The sequence below is a fragment of the Parasteatoda tepidariorum genome, chromosome 8 (genome assembly GCF_043381705.1).
Source record: "Parasteatoda tepidariorum isolate YZ-2023 chromosome 8, CAS_Ptep_4.0, whole genome shotgun sequence".
In the NCBI taxonomy this organism is placed as follows: Eukaryota; Metazoa; Arthropoda; class Arachnida; order Araneae; family Theridiidae; genus Parasteatoda; species Parasteatoda tepidariorum.
In genome coordinates, this window is record NC_092211.1 from 87,459,391 (window position 1) to 87,468,246 (window position 8,856).

Consider the following 8,856-nt stretch of genomic DNA (forward strand, 5'->3'; position numbering starts at 1 on the left):
TTAAGGTTTGCCATGTTTTGTATTTTATCCCTTATTTGGCTACATTTGAATAAAATGTCGCCAAAAATATCTTTTTAAGTTAGCCTAATTAGAAAATATTCTAATGATTATAATATTAATATGATAATGCTGAAGTTTAAAGGCTGAAAGAAAGAACTCGGTACATGTGAAATACTGCAAAAGATATGATGCAATAATATGATGGCGCGTTTTTTCAATCTGCGGCGTAAAAATATATCGGAAGCAGTAACCCGGAAGTCTTGAAAGAGCAATTTTACCACTAGCGCCACCACCCTTAGCTTTACACGATCACCCATCCATACAAACAGCATCCATTCCGACTGTATAAATTTATACTGCATGTGGAGTCACGATGAAGTTTATACTAAAAAGCGACTTATGAAATTTTTGTTATGTAAAAAACAGCTCGTGAGTTTAAAATCAATGTAAAAAGTTAGGGATACCTGTTCTGGTACACCCTGTATATTTTGTATTTTCTCCAAATAACTACACATGATTGCTTAATTTAGCGAAATACATTTCTGCAAAATCTGTCCATCATACTACACCCAGTTAAAAATTACCGACTAAGTAGAAGACCGTCAAAAGATTAAACTTTCCCTCGAAATTTATACCATCTATAATGTTCAACTCATATTAAAGTTTATTTTTTTTTTCAATTTGGATAATTACCAGTATTTTGGCTTACATCTGAAACTATAAAGTTTACTTTTTCCATGATAATTTTTTTTAAGAAAAGTAGTTTTCCATACTAGCCTTACTGTATGGAGCTAGTGAGAACAAACATAATAAGTAGTTTTTTATTACGGCTCAGAAAGATGCATCTAAAGCCACAAAATTAACTTAATTTTAATATAAAAATTTTTGCAGAATAAGTATTGACATATTTTATTTAAAATAGTTAATTTGTAATAAAGTCTTTCACTGTATCAAGAAAGACATTCTGAACGCAAATCAATCCATTTGAAAACCATCGTGCAATTCTATTTGAAATAATTTGAAATTTATTTATTATTTTTTTTAATCAAAAAATTTGACTTGTCAACTGTGAATGCGTTATAAAGTTTGTGAAATGTCTTTTTTTTTTTCCTAGAAAAACTAAAAACTAAAAATTATGATTAGAGGAACTATGTTCATCTTATTTTCTTAAGAATTTAACATCAAAATCCATAAATCGCTTTTATTCCACCAACAAATCTCACAACACTTTTTTTTAATTAACTAACACAAAGTAATCGTTTTTTGATGTAAACTCCTGTTTGTGAAAACTGCAACACCATGAAGGAATCGTCATAATTGAATGAAATTTACTACACGGTTGAGTGGTAGTGGTACAAAAAATGATTAAACTTTCAATGCAAACAATCAATAACAAGAGATCGAAATCAGTGTTTTGTGTAGCCACCACGCACCGCAATAAGCCGACGTGGTATGGAGTCAAGTAAATTTTGAATGTCTGTCTGAGGAAGAACATTCCGTATAGTGCGTATGCGTACCCAAAGTTCGTGTGTAGAAGCAACAGGACGAGGATCACGAGCGAGGCACCGACCAACGAAATGACACACATGTTCAATCGGTGACGTATCTGGGGAATACGCAGGCCAAGGAAGAAGCTGTACCTGCCGCAATGCAAGGAAGGATTGAACAGTCCTAGCAATATGAGGGCGGGCATTGTCTTGTTGAAATACAGCGCCTGGCAAGGCTTGAAGGAAGGGAACAGCTTGGGGCTGTAAAACTTCACTGATGTACCGGTTGTTGTTCAGATTACCCACAATTCGTAGCAATTGAGGCAGGCAGCTATGGTTTAGCGTGAGGGTGATCCTGTATAAAGGAGTCCTTGCGCGCAGTCCATGCTGCAGTTGACGTCTACGAATTGATGAAGCACACAATGAAACACCTGTAGCTATGAACCACTGTGCTGCCAGTTGTCTAGAGGGAGCCGTACGGTCTGTCAGCGCTATGCGGACCAGGTGTCTATCATCGCGAGCTGACGTGACATTTCGGGGTCCACTCCCGGATTTCCGAGTTGTCTGACACTCGTTCGTCCACTGCTTCCAAACACGCATCACTGTGCTGCTGTTACGCTGCACACGAGCGGCTACTGCACGATGAGATAATCCAGCTTCACGAAGGCCGATGATTCTCCCCCTTTCAAACTCCGTAAGTAGTTGAAATCTCTCTCGCTTTCGTTGAAGAGACATAAGTAACCCCAGAAAGCATGTAACCTTACGACAACCTTGTGTTTTAACTTTATTTTCATTGTCACGAAAAGGTTTGCAGTAAAAACCTTTTTTCAATGACGTAAAAATATTGCAGTTTCCTACCTTTCCTCCTTAAAGGAAAAGTAAATGATTTTTAAATCTTTTTTAAAAAATTATTGTTATTTGGGTTAAAAAACAAGCAAATTGTAAACCCTATTTTTTGCATTTTTGCTTGCTGTCATGATTAGATTAGCAGAAATATTAAGCGAAAACCTTTTTCAAAGGAAACGAAATAAAGCAAATATTAACCTTTTCAGCGAAAATATTAATAAATAATTAGAAAATATTTTGCAAAGGACCTCATTTAAGAGAAAGCAAATAACCGAGCATAAGACCATGTTTTTGGATTGTTTTTTANGTATTACATATGTTCTATTTATTTTATGTTTTCATTAATCAAATCGTCAAATAAAAAAAATTTCATATTAAACGATATTTTAACTTGTAAATCTCTAAGTTCTAAAAGCAAAGTAAGTCAGGCTGATAAAAAATGACTGTTTTCCCCAAAATAATCAAGCAAAATAGATGGAAAGGAGAATTTTTCTCGGATTGAGAAGCTATAAGAAGTAAAATATAAAACGAATAATGAAACGCGCCGTCACACAATCGTGGAAGAGATGACATCACGTTCAGTATGACGTTTTAGCTGACGTACACTAGCAATAGTATTAAATTGCATTGTCAATGAAAATCTCATGACAAGGTAGATTTCAGATGACCATACGAAACGTTGCAAACGGAAACCTTATAATTATGTAGATTTAGGATGATTTTCATCTTAGAACTAGCGTTATTCAAGGTTTTTTTTTTTTACTTGAAAACCCTAAAACAACCTCGTTTTAAGGTTGTTAGGCGGAAGGTTGTTTTCCAAGGTTTTGGATTAGGGTAATGTGCGTAGAATAGAGCAGATTGTCGCAGACCTCGTTTTAAGGTTAGAAGGTTTACACGTAAACCGTGTAAAAAACCCTTTTTAGGTTTACATGAAAAGGTTTTTGTTGGGGGGAAAAAACCTTATATTGCTATCTGGGAACGTAACTTCTGAGCTAACGTTTACCACTAGCAGATAACCACCGATAACCATACACGCCTCGCTCTATTTATTCGGATCCATCCGCCGTTCAGAGGGCGTTGCTCAGCATACGCATGCGCCTACGGGTCTGAAATTCTAATCATTTGCATATTATGCTCTACTTTGCATTTCCTGAAAATTTCAGCTCACTCGCGTAAGTCTTCATGGTGTTTCAATTTTCACAAACATGAGTTTATTTGTTTTATGAATGATAAAAAATACACTGGTGTAAGAAATTAAAAGAATTTACAGACTGGGGTCAATAATCTCTAGAACTACAGGACAGACTTGAATGAAATTTGATCTGTATACATACATTGATACAATACAAAAGAAATAGTCAGTCAACAATTGTTATACACACGTATGATCGTTCGTAACACTCGTTGGAGTACGAAGGTATGAAACAGCGGTTTCAGAATAAACAAAAAAAAGGGTTAGTTAATGGAGAGTATGGTCCCCTCTTATACAGGTGATTTCATACTTGAAATAAGGCAGTTTATCATTTCCTGTGGTAATTGGTCTCACTTATTCAGTAACGCTGTTTTCATTCCCTGGATGGTCCTCGGAGAAGATAGCGAGTTGCAATTGTCCTCCCCAGAGCTTCTCAGACATGCTCTATACCTGTGGTCGGCAAAGTGCGGCTCCAGAGCCGCATGTGGCTCTTTGGCTCCTTAAGTGCGGCTCTGGCACAAATATCCACGGAAGGCGCAATAATATTTTCATTTTTAAAAAAAACTTGGTAAGAAAAAAATTCTCATAAATTAAAATTCTTCTATAAATCGAGAACATATATAATTTTTTGTTTAAGCTAAAAGATAGATAGGTAATTAAAATTTTATATTGTTGTAAAAATAAGTAACGAACATCGAGTTTAATTTTATTAGTTTTCGTAAACGTAAACACAATAAACCATGAACAAGCTACCGGCTGAAATTGTTCGTATGTTTTCGGCGTACTCCTGTGTGATACAAAGGTACCACAAGCATGCGCGCGCATATTTTTTCTAAAGTACTGGGGGTACAAATTGGCATCACAGACCAGCAGTCGCAGTGTGAACAGTTTTGTCTTATCTACCGTTGTCCTGTCTTATTAAAAAGTTGTTGTATTTTTCAATCTAGCTCCACATCTTACAATTATTTTTATATGATTTTATTACACCTGCTATGTATGTCTGTGGTATGTTTGTGTACAATAATTTTAAATATGAGGAAAGCATTTATCAGCAGATTTCAGGAATTTAAAAACAGCAGGGTTCCCGACTTTGTCTCCTTTTGAAATTGACATTGGTTGTTTTGAAATACAATTGCTGGATTTAAAAAACAAGGAAATATGGCTCTCTAAATTCGAACGTCTTTGTGTTAAATTGGAAATATTGGAAAAGAAAAAATTTGATTTTAATTCACAACACAAGTGGTCTGCCTTGAATGACCTGGAGGAGGAAGACATGAGCATTTTCAACGCTTGGAATAGTATTCTTGACTAAATTGTTGTAATGTTCATATTTGACTCTTTGGCTAATAAGTTTGACGACCACTGCTCTATACGGTTGAGTTCGCCGAGGTGTGCCAGCGAACGAAATGCGTCTTAACTGACTCGCACTTATAAAGCCTGCTTCTCTACTGGCTCCGTCTACATACACATAGGGTTGAGATCTGGCTCGCCAATCCATCCAGCGAACATCCTCACTCTCTACACCGAAAGAGCTTTATGTGGCCTCGCGTTATCGTCCATTAAAATGAACTCAGGGCCAACTGCATCCCTGAAAAAGCTAACATAGGGCTCCAAGACCTCATCCCTATACTTCACACCAGCCACAGAGTCTCTTCCAAAGACATGACGAATTGTACAGCTATTCAACATGATGCCTGCCCAGATCATTAAAACTGCTCCATTTTAATGGTCGACGTATTTGATGTACAAGATTTTAATTTTTGTCTAGAAGCAGTGGTTTTACATTCAGTTTAGTTCTTTTCATGAAATTTGATAAAATATGCAAATTCTCTTAATTTATTCCACCAGAGTAAATGCATATTAAAAACTTTAATTTATCTATATTGAATTGTATGTATGGAACATAAAAAACTTCTATTAGTCTTTTTATGTTATTTTCTCTGCTATAAAACTTCATCCTAATTAATTATTCTAAGCGAAACACTTTCTCATACTTTTGTAAAGCCACATCCTGTTCTTAAATCCATTTTTGACTCAAGTATGCATAATTATGAGTAAAGACATTTTTCCCTTTCATCTTCGTGGGAATCACTCTACCTATTTCATAAACCAATAGTAATTTCTAAGATTTCCCTAAATAGAGACATTTTCGGATTTTTAGCAAGATTTTCCCTACCAGTACTGATCGTCGATGGAGTTAACTTAATTTTTCCCATGTCATCCATTTGAAGAAGATGAAATAAATTATTTTGTTTTCATTAAAATCCTGTGTCTGTTTTCCTGCTCGGTCCGACTGCATCATTTTACACATATATATTTCTTTTTAACAAGCTTGATGAAATATTGCCTTTAAGTTTTCTTTGCAAAATCTTTAAAAAGCGAAATATTATAAAGATTCTGTGCTAGATTTTCATGTGAGATTGAATCTACTATTTGGAAAGGTATATCATTCAAGAAAATCATTCTAATTTGGAAAATAAATAACATCAAATGCGTTATATTGTAAGCAATTCATATTTTTTCTATTGGAAATTAAATGAGGACAAGTCCACATTACCTGACTTTTTCCTATTAGCCCACATGCCCAGATAAGCTTACCCTAGTACCACGAAGACATGTGTTTGTTTGTGCCAAATACAAGTTAATTGAAACTATACAGAAAAAAAGTTGTTATAAAAATAGGTAAAAAAATCTTTATCATTTATATCATATTTTAACCTTTTGTTGAAATTCTAAAAATAAATTACAATGATAAAAAAAAAGAAGAAAAAAATAGAAAATTTGAAGTTACTTTAGAACATTCTTTTCCAATTCTTTTACAATTTCTTACCAAAAATATTCGTAATTCGACTATGCAATTGTGTTTGAAAAAGTACACTAGTGTTGCCATTCTATGATATCTCACTGAGTAAATTTCACCTGTAAATAAATTTTTTTATCAAGATGTCCATTCTAGCCCTATATTAATCAAGATGACCACTTTGGCCCCTCTCTTCTCTATAATCAGAGAGAAAAATCTCATATAAATCTGCTTATATTGAACAGTGTAGGTAGATCGAGTAAATAGAAGCTAAAGATAGATGTTTTTCAGCAGTGGAAAAGCAATCAAATTATTAGTTAAATTAAAAGTATTAATTGGGTATACTATAGCCTACGTCATAGATCGTGTTATTCCTACTAAATTTAACTAGTAAACAGCATTTTCTGCGAACCTGATTTCTAGCAACAAGTAAAAGCATCAAACGAAGTGTCTTGTTATAAGTCGCTACTCGCCAGGTTGGAATTGTATTAGTCTAGTTCCTTTGGAAATAATTTATATTGTTGTTTTACCGAAGTTTATGAATTTAGTAAGCATATTTAAAACTCAGTTTATTAATTAAACTAAAAGGTAAATGTTATTCCTAGTAAGTGGAAGTAGCTGTGCTTTTTTTATATTATACCCAATTAAGTTTTACGAAAAAAAAAAAAACGATACAATATATCATAGCAATTAATACTATCCTGGTATTTACTGGAAATACGTATGAATATATAAGCCGAAAATGGAATCAATCTCTCGGGAGAATCTGGTGTCGGAGTTGGATTCAAACATGCTGCATGTTGATGAATCAGGCAAGTTGGGAAAAAAAGTAATTAAACATTGAAGAACGTGGAATAAAATCTTAAATAGAATCATGTACTGTTTTATTTATAGCATTGGCAAATGATTGAACTATTTTTGGCGAAACCCTGACTATTAAAAAAAGTTCATCGCCAGGTGTAGATATGTTATCCGTAAAAAATAACTTTAAATTATTTATGTGAAGAATGTTATTTTTTTATTGTTTCATCAATAACAGTCTTAAAGTTAGGTTTTATTAGTTTTTAGTCCATTAGTTTCGGCTTATTACATAAAATTGAATAAAATAATGTAAATTATAGTTTTTGAAAAAAAGAACTGTTATAAAATGTGACAATGGTAATCGGGGAAAAAAAATTCGTAATTCTATAGAATTCGGTTATTTTATTTTGAATTTTAGAGTGCTATGAGTAATACAGGTACAATCATTTGTAAATGCGTATCCTTTTAGTAATTTAATCAATGTATTGTTATTGAAAAAAAAATAATTTCGTAATAATAACCTAAGAATTTCAGTTGGCAACTTTATGTTTTGTATTTCAAATCATTTTTGCTTCTTTTCACTCACGTTTGGCAAGTCTTGAAAATGGCCGTTTTTTTTTTTTTTTTGAGCGCTTAAAAAATGTTAACTGCTGTTTCCGTTTTGTATATTTCTGAAACGAATGAAGTTTTCTAATCAAGTAACATCCTTACCGCTTCAGTTTATTGCGATTCTTTATTTAATGATTGCACCTATTAAATACAATAAAGGAAGCTAATCGCAACAAAATATAAGTACCGTCATTCGGGGGCTACTTTGTGCAGGATTTCGCAGTTTTTGAACTTTGACATGTAGAAAAACTATGTTAATTCAAACTTTAGTAAAATTTTTTGATATTATATTCATAACTGGACTCAGACGAGTGAATTTGATCAATATTGGCATTATTTGTATGTAATATTTACGAATTATAAGTCAAAACATACCTTGCACAAAGTAGCCCCCGAATGGGGCTACTTTGTGCAGCGATAGGAATTCAGTTTAATTATCATGTTTTTAGTAAAATATTGATATAAAATTGTTAAAAAAGTTAATTGTTGACATTTTTAAAGACAAAAACATCAAGATATGTAAAGATATTAGTTTGAAAATAATTTTCAGCGTTAAAAAACCATTTTTTTTGAAGAATTTTTTCTTAAAAAGAATGTTTATTTCAAAACATTTGAGTTTAAACAAAAGGAAACCATATACATTTTTAAACATTGAAATGGATGAAATTTTAAAAATAATAATTATTACATATTCATTAACATTTATAATATTGTTAAATTTGAACATAACATCCTTGAATGAACATGACAGAACTTGCTCTTCAGTTTCTGTCAAAATCACCTGATGTCCTATAAAATATATTTTTATGTGTTAAATCGTTTGATTAATTCATTAGAAAAATCTTTGTAGAAGAAAAATAATAGTTTACCAGGAAGTTTCACGTGTTTCTTGTGAATTTTATTAGAGATAGTATTTCTGTGGATTTTGTACTACCGAGAAGCTTCTGCAATCGACATACCACCAGCAACTGCTTGCAAACATTGTTGCAGCTTTTCTAAAGTGTAATCACGGTAGTTTCTCGTTCCAGGTATTTTTTTATAACGTCTGACCATTTTTCTGTCGAAAAAAAAAACGAATGAAACTTTGCACAAAGTAGCCCCAAAGTGCATTTTTTTTCATT